Source organism: Halichoerus grypus, chromosome 7 (genome assembly GCF_964656455.1).
Source record: "Halichoerus grypus chromosome 7, mHalGry1.hap1.1, whole genome shotgun sequence".
Classification (NCBI taxonomy): domain Eukaryota; kingdom Metazoa; phylum Chordata; class Mammalia; order Carnivora; family Phocidae; genus Halichoerus; species Halichoerus grypus.
In genome coordinates, this window is record NC_135718.1 from 59,030,664 (window position 1) to 59,047,707 (window position 17,044).

At 34.0% G+C, this 17,044-nt stretch overlaps 2 pseudogenes; one reads left to right on the top strand and one right to left on the bottom strand.

Annotated features, from left to right (window-relative positions):
• Positions 1 to 7,124: 7,124 nt before the first annotated feature.
• Positions 7,125 to 8,210, top strand: LOC118538267 (protein SGT1 homolog pseudogene; annotated as a pseudogene).
• Positions 8,211 to 14,023: 5,813 nt separating this feature from the next.
• Positions 14,024 to 17,044, bottom strand: part of LOC118538271 (nucleoside diphosphate kinase A pseudogene) — a 60,928-nt pseudogene continuing 57,907 nt past the window's right edge.

Here is a 17,044-nt window from a genome sequence, read left to right on the forward strand (position 1 = left end):
GCACTAGCCATCCCAGGCCTCACTTTAACAGTACAAAAGTTAACATAAAATTAGGGTGACAGAGCAATAAGACAGAGTTGACAGCTAGGAAATAACACTGATTACACATCAGCTTATTTTAAGATAGAAGAAAAAGCACAAATCAAGGAGGAAGGGAATTTATATTAAATAATGTTGAGACAATTGATTAACTACTTGGGAAAATAATACAGGTTGAGTCTTATAATACATACCAAATTATTCTAAATGAATAAAAATGGAATTACTGGGCGCCTGGGTGGCTGTTGGTTGAGCGACTGCCTTCGGCTCAGGTCATGATCCTGGAGTCTCAGGATCGAGTCCCGCATCGGGCTCCCTGCTCAGCGGGGAGTCTGCTTCTCCCTCTGACCCTCCCCCCTCTCGTGCTCTCTCTCCCGTTCTCTCTCTCAAATGAATAAATAAAATCTTTAAAAAAAAAAAAAATGGAATTACTTTGGGTAGATTAATTTTTATTCAAACAATGGAAGATATTATTAACCCGAAGGTGGACAAATTTTAACTTTATAAAAATGTAAAACTTGCATCCATAAAGTAGTCACCAAAATACATACATCAAAAATGGAAAATACATTTGTTTATACACTTAGATTTTATTAAATAAAGAACATGTACACAGCAATAAGGTGAAAACACTGTAACTTTAATTAAAAAGAAAAGGTAATGAACTGAGAATTCCTTAGGCATAGGAGTAGCATGCAGATATCAAAGTTAGAAAAAAAATTACCTAGGCTGGTAAGTATTCATATGACCTTATTTTGAGAGTGGTACATGGATTTATCTTTTTATAAAGCAGTTTGTCAACATATATCCATATATAAAGGCACTTTAAAATGTTTCTCTATCTAAGACATTTTACAGCTGTTTATTCTAGAAACAATTGTTAACTGGGAACATTGATATGCACAAAAACCTTAAATGTAGTAATTTGGAAATAGCTTACATTTCCAAACATAGGGGAAAGGCTATCTATATGGTGATGAATCCACTTAATGTAAGTGTATGCAGCCATCAAAAATGTTTATTGTGATTAGTAATATTACAGAGTGCACCAGGAAAATGCTTATTAGTTGAAGACATTAGGAGAAAAAAATCAGAACTAAAATCATATGTAATATTTCAATTGTTTAAATATCACTATAAAAAGAAAATTTGCAGGGACTACATACATCATGGAGAGTAGTCATGACTGAATACTTACTTATACTTCAGATAGAATGGTTTTTAACATTTATGTTTATCTTTTAATGAATATTATAATGAAAAATTCACTTTAAAAAGAATACATTATAACGAACCATGAGAGACAATGGACTCTGAAAAACAAACTGAGGGTTCTAGAGGGGAGGGGGGTGGGAGGATGGGTTAGCCTGGTGATGGGTATTAAAGAGGGCACGTTCTGCATGGAGCACTGGGTGTTATGCACAAACAATGAATCATGGAACACTACATCTAAAACTAATGATGTAATGTGTGGTGATTAACATAACAATAAAAATTTAAAAAAAAGAAATGTATATACTTTGTGTGTATTGTTAAAAGTAATAAATAGATTTAAAATAAAAAAGAATACATTATATATAATCTACAGCATATCTACATTACCTCTGAATATTTTGTTACAGCAATAATGTATTTTTCAGAATGTCACCTCTAGTTGCTACTAAAATGTTTGTTATTCAGTTATAGACATCTGTGGTTTTATTTCATACAAGACATGTTTTTAGTACTTTGAAAAGTACCAAGCTATCCTACACATATTATTATAAAGATCATATGCCACAGCAATCAGGAGCATCAATTAGTGTCAATTATAACCTATCTTACCTGTCACCCGGCATTTTTATGAAAATAGCTACAGAACTTTGCTTCTTTTTATGCCCTGGGATTGAAGGATTTCATTGTTATTTGAGTTTGAACCCAGTCATTGAGTGAACATAAAGGTTAAATGAGGGCTACACAAATTAAGACTTGCAACAGATCATGATGTTTTCTAAAATTCCTTTTACCACTAACTATTCAATTTGTGACATTGAAAAGTATATACGTGAGATCACATTTATGAGCACCTTTAAAGGTTTAGAAATGTGCCAACTCGAATGGAAAGTATAATTTAATGATTTGGGGATGTTGTTCTTTTAATAGAATTTCTAGAAAATGCATTCTGACTGTGTTTATACAGTTTTCTATAATGTATTCTCAATTGAACTGATGCTGCTTTGGGGGGAAAATGGACAAAGTCACTTTTCAGTGCAAAGATAAATCTTTCATAAGAATTTTAACTCAACATTTTTTTAAAAGGAAAGCAATAATAGCGATTTACTTTAAATTATAATATGATTTTGGTCTATTCCTGTTATAATTTGCTTTGTTTAGACATTATTTTTCTCTCTTTTTTTTTTTTTTTTAAGATTTTATTTATTTGACAGAGAGAGCACAAGCAGAGGAAGAGAGAGGGAGAAGCAGGTTCCCTGCTGAGCAAGGAGCCCGATGTGGGACTCGATCCCAGGACCCTGGGATCCTGACCTGGGCCGAAGGCAGCCGCTTAACCGACTGAGCCACCCAGGCGTCCCGACATTATTTTTCTCTTAATGCTTTTACTTCTGAAATTAGAGATAAATGAGTGAATACTGTAGGTATATACACATCCAAAAGGGGAGAAACTAATTTCTTCAAGTCTAAAACATAAAAGGAAGTTAGACTTATCTATTAAATCAAACTAAATAGTAATGACAGCATCTGTGTATCCAAGATTATACTCTCTCTGCGTCAAACCCATTCCGTGTGTGTGTGCGTGAGTGCACGTACTGGTGACCAAGCCTCTTGAACATGATTTTCTTTCTATTTCCATCACATTTGGCAATGATGATATATCCTATTTTCCAAAATTCTTTTTTCCCAAATTATTGGACAGCATTTTCTCTGGATGTTGATCTGTCTACCCAACATGCATCAGCTGAGATTCAGGGCATTCAGACTGAAACAAGGAGTCAGCCAGGAGTCAGTTTCCTGAGAGCCATAAGCAAATCTGTGAGAATTGGTAGAAAGAACACAATATGGAGTCAGGCTCACAGGGCTGTCAAAATTACCCTGGTCTAACCTTCCTGTCGCACCTAAGACATGGAGAAGAGGAAAGAAAGAGAGAGAGAAAGAGAGAGAGAGAGAGAAGTACTTGTGGAAGAGGGGGAGAAAAAGAGTAAGTAAACTTGTGAAGGTCACAGCCTTTGGAAAGAGGCCTACTAAAAGTCTGAGATTTAATCATAACATTATAGAACACTTTTCCTTAAAAAAAAGAAAAAAAACACTTTTCCTATACCACTCTTTAACACCTCTGATGAGTGCTCAGAGCTAAATGTAGAGCTATAAATGCCTACGTTAAAAAAGAAGAAAGATGTCAAATCAATAATTTAGCTTTATACCTTATATAACTAGAAAAAAGAAGAGCAATGAAATTAAAGCTAGCAGAAGGAAGGACATAATAAGGATTATAGTGGAGATAAATGAAATAGAAAATATAAAGAAAGAATCAATGAAACCAAAAGCAACAAAATTGATAAAATATTTAGGTAGGCTGACTATAAGAAAAGAAGTAAGACAGAAATACTTAAATCTGAAATCAAAGTGGAGATATGACTAATGACCCTAAAGAATAAAAGAATTATAAAAAAATACCATCAACAATTGTATGCTAACAAATTAGAAAACCTAGATAAAATGGACAAATTTCCAGAAACATACAATTACTAAAATGAACTCAAGAATAAATAGAAATCCTCCACTTATAAAAATATTGATTCATTCATTAAAAAACAAACAACAAAGAGAAGACTAGGACCAGATTACTTCACTGGTGAGTTCTACCAGAGATTGAAACAAAACCAAACCAAACAAAACTTAACATCAATGCTTCTCAAATTCTTCCAACAGATAGAAAATTATTCTACAAGTGCAACATTACCTGATGACAAACCAAAGATACCACAAGAAAAGTAAACAATAGACCACACACAAAGATAGATGCAAAAATCCTCAACAAAATAGTAGCTAACTAACTTCAAAGAATGCTAGAAAGACTCATCATGACTAAATGGGATTTATCACAATTGCAAGAGTAGTTTAACATATGAAAATCAAGATAATATACCACGTGAACATAATGAAGGGAAAACTAAATTGACACAGGAAAAGCATTTGACAAAATCTGGTATCTTTTCATGATAAATACAGAGCAAAGTATTTTACTACAAACAAACAAACATCCAAAAGCAAAAGAAACAAAATCAGGCAATGGACCAGAACAATCCATGTTTCTTTCCTGGAAGAAAAAAAAATATGTACACAAACATGGAGGATATTTTATAACATCAAAAATCTACAGGAGGTAATGTAAGCCTTTTTATCTACCACGCATTGCTAATAATACCCTTAATGGGCTTAGTCATCTTATTAAAGTATATTCTAATATTTTAGAAGCTTTAAAAAAGGATTTAAATAATATGTTCTCATGTTTGAAGCTGTTATCATACCTTGCCCCCCTTCCCTCAATTCTTACTTGATCTTTCATTGCCCTGAAATATGTGAAAAGTCTGATTATATTAGTGATAATCTAGAAAGTAGTGTTGCTTCATGTTCTACTAACTGACCAACACTTACCAATAAGCTCTTAGCTCTTGAGCCCATTATATTTACTAGACCATTTTAATTAGCATAGCTGCATTCTCTGGCCATGGAATTTTCCATAACAGTAATTTACTTAGAAGTCCCTTACTGTCCTGAAATAGTCAGTGCAAGTAGGTAATTTTGCTTCAACCGTTTGCTCTTAGTTCTACTCTAACAGGGAGTTTCCTTCAAATCAATTAAAATGTGTCCATGCTCATCATCTGAGGATAACAATTTTATTTTCTTTTCATGTCAAGATTCCATTCTTTATATATATAACACAAGGTTCAGAATAGGTTTAATTGGCAAAGCAGTTCTGGGGAGGTTTTAGGAATTACAAATACATCTGAATTATGATCATTTGGGATACAGGCCCAGAAATGTTTTGGGCAGATCTCAAGCTCTGGACAAAACCCGATGATAGAGAATCAAAAACAGTAAATCATAGTAGATGGTTCCTTAAACTGGACCAAAGTGGTCCACTTCAGAATCAAAAAGCTGAGACATCTCAAGAGCACAGTGGAATTTGCATTTCATTTGTGAACAGCAAATTTTCAATTATTTTTCAAACTGGAAATACTAAAACTTGGTCAAAACCACAGCTTCTTGTTCTGTAAACACAGTATATAGCTCTGCTTTCTCCAATTCTTAATTTTTGGCCATGCTAAATCCTTTGAGAAAAATGTATCTCCTACAAACTAATCTTTATTGCCTTGCCTATGAAATAGCTCCATGGGAGAAAGGCAATTAGCTCGCAAGAAAAAAAAAAAAAAAAGACAAGGTCACTATCATGCTTCCTGCAACCTTAGACTTTACTGGTTTAACTCCAGTAGTTTTCATTTATTTCAGGCTTTCTTTCCACCTTGAGGTCTATGTGGGAACATTTCGAGAAGTCATTTAGAGTATCTAGACTTGAGGCTGATAATATTTCACAAGACATTTTTACAACCTGGATAAAGTTACAAGAGATCCCTGGCTTATTGTCCAAGAAATTGTTAAGGTTTGGCTTCATCATATAACTTGCTGGTGGCATGATGGGTATTGTGAAAAACAAATGCTTTTTAAAGATTTATTTATTTATTTTTGAGAGAGAGAGAAAGAGTGGGGTGAGGGGAAGAGGGAGAGAATCTTCAAGCAGACTCCCCATTGAGTGGGGAGCCCGAGGCAGGGCTTGATCCCATGACCCATGAGATCATGACCTGAGCCAAAACCAAGAGTCGGTGGTCAACCACCTGGGCCACCCAGGTGCCCCACAAATAAAACATTCAAAAAATAAGTTACTGGCAGTTGTGGATGTTATCTAAAACAGATTTACCTAAGCAGATTCTGTTCTGCTTCATTCTGAAGTCAGTGTTCTTTTAGGAAATTTCCAAGACATAAAAATTATATTCTTATTAAAATCTACAAGATGTAGTTTTGTTTTTTATACCTCAAGATATTGTTCATTTATTATCTTTTTTTAAGACTTATTTATTTATTTGACAGAGAGAACTGACTGAGCCACCCAGATGCCCCGTTCAGTTATTATCTTTTTTTTCTGTAATTATCTATTATTTTGTTTGTTTGTTTTGTTTTGTTTTTACTTAAATTTCTGAATTTCTTTTATGGTATTTACATTTATTCTAATTTCCTTGTTCTACATCCCATATTAATAAAGTTTGTAGACTATAAAGGAACTATAATTTATATTATCTACAAAGATCCTCAGAACACAAAGAATGCCATATTAATGCATTTATTTTTTCCTTGAGATAAGTAGTTTATAAAATATCTTTTATAGCTTATTGTAACATAAGCACAAATACATATTTTGAAGTTACTAGGCGTAGGCAATGCCTGCCCTCAGGTAGCCTGAGTAAAGACTTAATGCTTGTGTGTAAGTGTGTGTCTTAATTGTACACGTGACACAGTGCATTATTGCACATGCAATATGTTATTATGTATGATTGACTAAATCTGTCTACCACTGTTTATAGGGGATTATCTCCTGAGAACTCTAGCAGCAATAAAAGAAAGAAAGAAATTGATTTTAGAGCCATGTATTGAGATAATAGTAACACCATTTTCTAAGTGTGTCATCCTGTTTTTATTTATAAAGTAGTCAAGCAAAGAAGTTGATAAAATTTTTCTCTTTCCTTCAAATTAAAATTATCTTTGGAGTGCCTGGGTGGCTCAGTTCGTTAAGTATCACACTCTTGATTTCGGCTCAGGTCATGATCTCAGGGACATGAGATTGAGCCCCGTGTAGGGCTCCGCACTGGGTGTGGAGCCTGTTTAAGATTCTCTCTCTCTCTCTCTCTTAAAAAAAAATAATAATAATGTTAAGATTTGCTTTTTGAATTGTGGTAACAGAATGTTGCCAGTTCTCTGTGTGGCCACTTCAGTGATCTATTCCATTGCGTTTAAAATTTTATTGTGTGCAGTCGCCCTTGGGCGGCGGCGGCGTAGCTCATAACCTCAGAGGTAGCTGCTCTAACAGCAACAGCGATTTTTAGGGATGGCGGCAGCTGCAGCAGGACCTGCAACAGCCCAGAAGTTTTTCTGGAGCTTCTCAGATGCTCTGATTGAGGAGGACCCCCAGGCGGCGTTAGAGGAGCTGACTAAGGCTTTGGAACAGAAACCAGATGATGCTCAATATTATTGTCAAAGAGCTTATTGTCACATTCTTCTTGGGAATTACTGTGATGCTATTGCTGATGCAAAGAAATCTCTTGAACTTAATCCAAATAATTCCACTGCTATCCTGAGAAAAGGGATATGTGAATACCATGAGAAAACTATGCTGCTGCTTTAGAAACTTTTATAGGAGGACAGAAATTAGATAGTACAGATCCTGATTTCACTGTCTGGATTAAAAGGTGTCAAGAGGCCCAGAATGGATCACAATCTGAGGTGTGTGCATCCCAGAGGACTCATCAGTCAAAAATCAAGTATGACTGGTATCAAACAGAATCTCAAGTAATCATTACACTTATGATCAAGAATGTTCAGAAGAATAATGTAAATGTGGAATTTTCAGAAAAAGAGTTGTCTTCTCTGGAGACGATTACAATTTGCAACTGAGACTTCTTCATCCTATAATCCCAGAACAGAGCACATTTAAAGTACTTTCAACCAAGACTGAAATTAAAATGAAAAAGACAGAGGCTGTGAGATGGGAAAAGCTAGAGGGGCAAGGAGATGTGCCTAAACCAAAACAGTTCATAGCAGATGTAAAGAACTTATATCCATCATCATCTCATTATATAAGAAATTGGGATAAATTGGTTGGTGAGATCAAAGAAGAAGGACAAAATGAGAAGTTGGAGGGAGATGTAGCTTTAAACAAATTATTTCTGCAGATCTATTCAGATGGTTCTGAGGAAGTGAAACGTGCTATGAACAAATCATTTATGGAGTCTGGTGGTACAGTTTTGAGTACCAACTGGTCTGATGTAGGTAAAAGGAAAGTTGAAATCAATCCTCCTGATCATATGGAATGGAAAAAGTACTAAATAAATTAATTTGCTATAAAAAAAAAAGTTATTGTGTGCAGGATTACTGGGAGCCTTTTAAGACAGATTGCAGCGTCCCACCTCCAGAGTCTGAATTACTAAATCTGAGATGAAGCTTGAGAACTAACAAATTCCCAGGTGACATTTAATTATTTTATCTATTTGAGATCATTTCACACAGGTCATGAGAGGAGTCCCTCACTTGTGTTCTGCTGCTGTGAAAACCAGCCTTGTACCTGCTCTCTCAGTACTGAGTCCTTCTACCGTCCCATGAAAAGTTCCCTGAGTTCCTTTAGCTCTTTCTTCTATGCCCCTAAGACCATCTCTACTTACTAATCTATGTGGCTTGTACAGACTTAAGTGAAACCCATCTTGAAAAAGAATCCCTTTGTCCCACATACTTTCAATACACTTTCCTCTAGTTACTATCTTTTCTATTTCATCACCCTTTTTAAACTCTTTGAACTATTCAGTTGTCTGTTTATTCATTGCCTCCGGTTTCTCACATCAGCTTATTCTCAACATATCTCTCTGGCTTCATATCTAATTATTCCACTAAAAGTTGCCAAGAATAATTTTTAAACAACTTTTAGTGCAATTCAGCACTGTTTGATTTTTTTAAAAATCCTCTTGAGATTTCTTTTTCTGATTTCTATACCACCATAATCACAGTGTTTTCCTCTACTTTGACAACTTCTTTTCAATCTGTTTTGCTTATTCGTCTTTCTTTGTATAGCAATCGAATGTTTGAAGTTCTGAATTCTCTAATTTCAATAATGTTCTTTTCTCACTCTATACCACCTTTAAATGAATTCATTCTCTCCAGCAATTTCCATTTTCAGCTATATTCAGACTATTTCCAAGTTTTTAACTCCAGCTCTGATTAATTTTTGAGTACCAGACCCACTGTTAAACTGCATATTAGGTACCCCAAGCCGAACATACGTGAAGCAAAATGCATAATATTCCCCTACAATGGTTTCCCATTCCAATATTCCCTATCTTATTGAGGGGTGCCAACATTTACCCAGTCACTCAGTCCAGAAACACCTACGTCATCCTTAACATCTCCTTTCCTTTCACCCAGCGATGTACAATTAGTCACCAAGCTGTGTCAATTTTACCTTTCCTATCTTCCAATTCTCCACCCACCAGTGATCTCAGGCTAACTCCATTCACTGTTATTTCTCACTAAAACCATTGCCTTCTTCAATTTCATCTCCTCATTCCAGAAAGACTCATTATTGAACAATGCGATCTAATCATGGTACATTTTCTCTGCTTACATGTTTGTCACTTTACATTGTTCTTAAGAGAAAGCCCAGGATTTACAGCATGACTCACAGGACTCTGTAATATCTGATATTTTACCAGACTTGTTTACATTGTAAACATATTGACTACTTTTTTAAAAAATCAAATGATCTTTAAATCATAATTGTAATCAATGTTGAATGTGCTCTAAATATCATGCCGTATATGACTTGGAAAACATTTCTAATTAGCAAAACTTGAACAATAGAAATATATTTGCAAAACATCTAAAAAAGTGGAATATTAATTTGGTGCCACAAAAGTAGTGTTATATATTTTAAAAGTATATGTACAATTAAACACATTCACGCACTCATACATATGTGACTTTAGAGAATGACTGATTTGATAATTTCAGATTACATATATATTAATCTTCTGTGGTTGAAATTTGTGATTCTATTAATTGTCAATTCTATAGAAATAATCAAATTTGTTTTACAGTGATGAATAACTACAGTTATTATTTTAAAAAGTTGCATATCTTAAGAATGTTGCTTGGTTATTTCTGAATCTTTCTATTCAACCCAACCACTCATAAATTGACAGTTTTGCTAACAAATTGATAGTTTGGTATATTTGACATACAATGTTCACAGAGGAAACACTCATATTTTTCCCTTCCCAAATAAGAATCTTTAAGTTAAATTTATTTAAGTCTGACAGTGGTTCATATTTCATGCATGAACCTGTCAGAGGTCCTCATAGAAGAAGAAATGGTAATGACAGCAGTGCTTATGCAAATGTTCTGGCCCAAGAAATAAGAAATGTGTTCAGAAAATAGTTTAGAAACCTATCATCAAAGATTCTAGGTCATCAAAGTTAAGATTTAGCAAGTCATGCTTGCTATGCTCTCTTATGTATGCTTTTGGTCTCATGCAAGTAAAAAGTATTGTCTATGAACAGTATAATTTCTATATCTTGCCTGTTTAAAAATAAAATAAGTCAACTATATATTCAATTTCTTTTTATCTTTTTTGTTTCAGGCTCATTAAAAAATTTCATTGACATAAAATTCTCTTAACGCTTACCATTTATTTAAAGATTTTATTTACTTATTTATTTGAGATAGAGTGAGCGGGAAGGAGAGGGAGAAAGAATCTGAAGCAGGCTCCATGCTGAGCCCAGAGTGGGACCCAGGGCTCAATCTCACAACCACGAGATCATGACCTGATCAGAAACCAAGATGCATAAGTGACTGAGCCACCCAGGTGACCCCTCACCATTTTTAATTTTAAAATTACTTCATGCATGAGATGAGTCTGTCATATACATTGGATACTAACAGTGAATCTGACAATATTAGTCTTGGAGAATACATATTTAAATACTCGAGTTTATTGAACTTGAACTAATTGAACATAATAAAAAATAAAATAAAAATTCTTGAGTTTATAATTAATATGCTTACTTCATCTCAGTTAATAACATTGTGGATTAGGTGCTTAGATCTTATGATAAGTAAGTTTCCAAATTTAAATATCACCTGCATATGATTTATTAACTTTATGTTTAAATGAATTTGCAGTAATGAACACAACAATATAGAAAGGCATAACTAGTCACTAGTAACAATTAAACAAAAGTTACTTTTTCATGTATAAGAATTTATACCTATAGTACTCAATGAACATGAATGACTGAGTAATCACCAAAAATTTTGTCTGGGCATATTAAATAATAACCACATGTTGTATGTATTATTTCACAAAGGGAAATCTGCAAATATGGAGAGGTTAACAAAAAAGAAGAAATATGAATTTCTGTAACATTTGATTTCATAATTGTTGGGAAAATAATTCTGTGAGGGGAGAAATCACCTTTGAAGTTATAATTCTAATATTTACCCACAGACAAATGGAAGATGAGACAGATGCAAAACAGTATTAATGTGATCTGAAAAAGTCTCCTTTGAGATTTCTATTGTTCATACAATTTTGCCTATGGCAATGACACAGTTTATTTGATACACAGCATTAATATGCATGAATAAATAGACTATATGAATATCAGAATAAGGAAGGCTACTGTGATAACATCCAAATATAATCCTTAGGCAAACATAAGATAATTAGTGTAAAGCAAACCATTTGAAAAGTAGATTCATCAAGAACTAACATCATATTTATGTAATTATTTTCCTTAAATCTTCAAGGAAATTTTATCTTGAAGATAAAAAAACAAGACAGAACTTAGGCTTTGGAAGTCAAAATATGCTTCTTTTTAATAAAATCTTATTTCAGAGTTTGAACTAACTTTTTTTTTTTTACTTTCTCTGGTTCTATTTAACTGTCAATTATTAATTAGAAATTATCTTGGTTCCCACCAATTATCTTTGAAAGACATTAATTATTTCTCAGGTTTCAACAGATTTTTGCCAGTCTTTATCTGATGAATTAGCACAACACATTTTAATTTTTAAAATAACATATGGTTATTTCCTACTGCTTCCCATTCATAATACAAACTCAAACCTTATTAACTTTTCTCAATTATTAACAAGGAAAGCCAATAAAGAATAAAGGAAAGAGAAAAACGAGGAACAAAAAAGAAGTAAAAATTTTTTTAAAAGCACAAAGAAAATAGGAGAAAAAAATTCATTGTTAATACATATTGCAGCTGATATCTTACAAGAATAAATATAGTGCAATGTTATATTACATCATGAAGACTTTTATTTATTTGCTTTGGCCATTTATACCTCTTCATTAATTAAACATTTTTCCTGATTATGCAATTGAGTTACTGTGCATAAAGCTAACATCATTGTCTGTAGTTTTCAGGGAAGGAAATCTCTAACAAATAGTGTGGCAAAGTAACAAGAGAGATGGAAGGATTTCTACAGACCCAGGGTTTTGATCCTTGGGTTTGCCATGCCACAAAATGGATTTGAAAGCTCTGGTGCAAGTTTATACCAGCCCCAAATCAGGAGATTCACAAGAGACTGACATATAAACTACAAGTTCCATTTGTTGGTTACAAGGAGAAAAGTAATACTGACAAACAGGTTGGGATACTCATGACAGCAGGACTGATAGCTCCCCATAGTCACGTCTACTGAGGAAGAAAACAGATAAGGTTGCTTTTAGAACATGAAATCAGAGAGGGAAGATGAGTAGATTATATTTCATATTGGAATCATTGATCTGTAATAGTCAATTAAGTCATTTTTGCCCAAAGGTACCCCTGCTCATGAAGAAAATTATTATTTTTGCATTTATTTATTTATTTAAGATTTTATTTATTCATTTGAGACACAGAGATACAGACAGAAAGAGAGAGCATGAGCAGGGGGAGAGGCAGAAGGAAAGGGAGAAGAAGGCTCCCCGCTGAGCCAGGAGCCCGATGTGGGGCTTGATCCCAGGATCCTGGGATCATAACCTGAGCTGAAGGCATACGCTTAACCATCTGAGCCACCCAGGTGCCCTATTTTTTGCATTTAGACAAAAAGCATATCTCAAAAAAGTTTCAAAGTCGTATCATGCAGAACATGTTGAAATGGATTTTAAAATTGTACAATATCCATCCAATGAAATACTTAAGGCATTGAAAAAGATCAAACAGATCTGTGTAAAATAACATGGATAAATGTTAAAAAAAAAAAAGCCAGTTTTGAGTGAAAAAAGCAAATAATCCATTCCGTGTGATATTATTGATATAAAATTCAACATATACAAAATATAACAGTATTATATTTCAGAACACACCCATTTATAGTAAGACATTTGTTAAAAGCAGAAGAGTAATAAGCACAAAATTAAGAAATGTATTCAATATTCAAGGGAAGGCAGAAGGATTTAAATGACATTTGAGTATTGACAGCTACTTGTGGTGTTCTACTTCTTCAGCTGGGTTGTGATTCACATGTGTTAGTCTTATATGTATACATTTGTTATTTATTCAAATATACATAGATAGATGATATTTGATTGAGATTAGATAGATAGATAGGTAGATAGATGATAGATAGATAGATGATAGATAGATAGATAGATAGATAGATAGATAGATAGATAGATAGATAGATTCAAAAGATAGCAAGTAGGACTAGGGTTCAGGTAACATTCTGGTCATCTATATTTCAATGAAGCTAGTTTTATTCAATGCAATAAACTACAAATTAGAAAGCAGGAGTTTTCATCTTTCATTTTATTTACTTCAGAGTTTAATTTAAAAATGAGACTATTTATATACTGATGTGTTTCTTTTTCATTCTCAATAATTTTTTTTTCTTTTTATTTATTTCCTTCCAGACAGAAGGATTAGTTCGTCCAAGCAATGGAACATGCTTTGTAAAAATTCAAAAAAAACCCAAATTTATCAAGTATTAGCTTTTTTTTACATTGGGAAGAAATGTTTAATCTGATGTAGCACATAATACTGTACAGGGAGTATTCCCAGAGTTCCTCTCCAGATTATAAGAAAGTTCTCAAGAATAACTGGATTTGCTGGAGCCTGGCCCCCTGCCTATGGGAAGGAAAGGGAATGTAGGAGGCAAAGCACTGAGGTCTGCTCTCTTGTCACTCATAGATCTAGTTCTGAGCACAGCTCTAAGTAATCCACCAGCTCCTCAGGCTGAACCACAAGCCAATGTCCTCTGCACTCCACAGAATCACTACCATGGATAATGTTCCTGCCAACTTGGATGCAAAAGTCCCCACGGGTGGTCCAGGCTTAGAGTCTGCAGGGTTGGGGTCCCTGGGCATCACTCTGCCTGTCTTCAACACATTCAGCCCCGCCCAGGATATGGCAACCACAGGCCCTGATTGCATGTACTTTACCAGGCCGGCAAAGAATACACAGTCCTTCGGGACAATGTAGTGTTCCTTGAGAAGGTCTCCAGAAGCCTGAATTAATTTCATAGCAATAAGGTGAAATCCCTTTTGCTGAAAATGCTTGATGATCTCTCCCACGAGGCTGCGCTGTACCCCATCAGGCTTGATGGCAATGAAAGTGCTTTCCTTCGCTGTTAGTCGTGGTTCTCCTCCAGCCAAACCACTGCAACTCCATCTGGGACACCGGCACCGGAAAGGCTAAGTATTAGCTTTTGATGTTACATATCACTTCTCATGCCTCTACCGGGCCATCAAAAGAACTGAAAACATGCAAGGTCTAAAGTGGCCATGTAGTTAAATCCAAAGATTACAGCTTTGATCTGCCTGGCCTCATGAATTGAGAACTGATGGGAACTTGGATGCCAAGCCAATGCCCACATGGGTAGTGATGATAAATGCCCTCTTGGCAATCCACTCCTACCAGGAAAGTATATTTGATCCCTAGGAAAGGGAATGTTGTGAGAGTGGATCCTTCGATACACAAAAAATAACTCTATTAACTTAGATTAGATTACTTTCTTCTGGTGGAATAAAGGCTGGAATTACAAATGAATTTCAGTTAATTAAAATTAAAAAAAATAGGGGCGCCTGGGTGGCTCAGTCGTTAAGCGTCTGCCTTTGGCTCAGGTCATGATCTCAGGGTCCTGGGATCGAGCCCCGCATCGGGCTCCCTGTTTGGTGGGGAGCCTGCTTCTCCCTCTCCCTCTACTGTTCTCCCTGCTTGTGCTCTCTGTCAAATAAATAAATAAAATCTTTAAAATAAATAAATAAATAAAATAAATAAAATTAAAAAAATAGAAAGAATGTTTCTTAAAAGCTGAGATTTTGCTTAGGAAAATTTATGCCCAATAAAGATACTTGATGCATAGAAAATTTTTTTGTTACACTTTTCACCCATAAACAAAGCCTGATAATAATTTCCTTTTCCTGTATCTTTAAGGTATTTTGACGATTAATAAGAAAAACGAAGTTCTAAGTGTTTGGACTAGTTAATGACTTCTCCTTAATCCACACAGTGCCATTCACAGACAGGATATGACTATTGCATGTGTTCTTGTTATTGGTTTTGCCATAATGAAATTGAGGGTGAGGAGTATAGTGTAGTTAATTTCTCCAAAACTCTTGGCTGAGGCATATTTCTGAGCTTCTCCTGCCCCTGATTATCAAATGGGCATGCAGTCATTCCCAAATCCCATAGCATTTTTATGATCAGTTTTTGATCCAGGGGCTTCAGTTTTGATTTATTTGTTTACAAATTTGTTTCACATTTAGTGCATTTAGAAACTGGAAAAGAGCAGTAGTATTATTTTTAATTGATGCCAACATCATTTTAAGATCTATAAATTTTGCAAAGTATTTTCCAATTAAAATGCACTAAAAGAGCTAGCAGTGACTGGCTTATTCTCCTTCAAATTACTATTTGACATAAACATGGAAACACTAAAAATAATATGAAATTTCAACTGCATTCGGTATGGAAAGAAGTATACTTAGTTTGTCACTAGAATACAAAGAAGGTCGCAGTGACTAGAGTAAACTGAGAGACATGGAGAATTTGGTCCAAAAATGGGGCCAAGGTGGGGTGGCCAGATCCCATGAAGATGTGTCCATGAATAGTTTAAATTTTAAAATGAGGTAAAAGCTGCTAGAATATTTAAACTGAGAAATGTGATTGATTTTTTCAAGGATCACTCTGACTGCTAGGTGGGGAGAATCGACAACGGAGGGCAGTGCAGAAATGAATAAACCGATGAGGTTGTCATGTCAATGGTCCAAGAAATTGATGATGCTACTAAATTTGTAGTGGTGAAGAGTCTCAAAATCTAGAATCTTCTACAAGAAGAATTACGATTTGCCTTACCAATATGTTAAAAAACAATCTAGTACTGATACAAAAATTGATAGATGAGTCGATGATTTAGAAATGAATGGGGCAAGAATTGATAGAGAAAATAGTGGAAAAGAATGACAGCCCAGAAATTGACCATTGTATATAAAATATATATGCATAAGTTTTAAAATATCCAAATTAATTAAATAGAATAATAGTCAAACATTGCTGAAAGTTTAAGATATAATATAGAAAAAATGACATTCTCATCTTATATCTGAATTTATAATTTAAAAAAATATAAAGAAAAGGGAAAAAATGTGTCTATATATGGACTTCTGTGGAGGAAAATGTTTCTTAAACATGTTAAAATTCTTTTAAAGCCACATAGATTTTTAAATAATATAAAAACACTTTAGTTCAGAAATAAAATTAAATGTATGTATAATAGCAAAACACTTAGACTCTTATGACAAAGAACTAGTTATTTTTTATAGAAAATTATCTTACCAAATATTAACACAAATGTTAACATATCTATAGAAAAAAGTCAAAGATATCAAAAGAAAGGGAAACCGTTTATTAATAAGAATATAAAAAATCTAAAGTCATTGTTTATTGAATGTGAATGTATACAGTAAAAACGGTAATATTATATGATCACGATATGTCAAATTTTCAAAATGCTTGTTCTCTCATAAATAGCTAGTAGGAGTATCGTTGATACAGACTCTTTAGAGAGTCATTAGAATATTTTAAAATTATGTTTCTATGTTTTACTGTGATCCCATTTCTGCAAATTACTTTATAAAAATAAAGGCTATATTCAAGGATGTCTCTGAAACAATATTATATTGAAGCATTGGAAATAAACA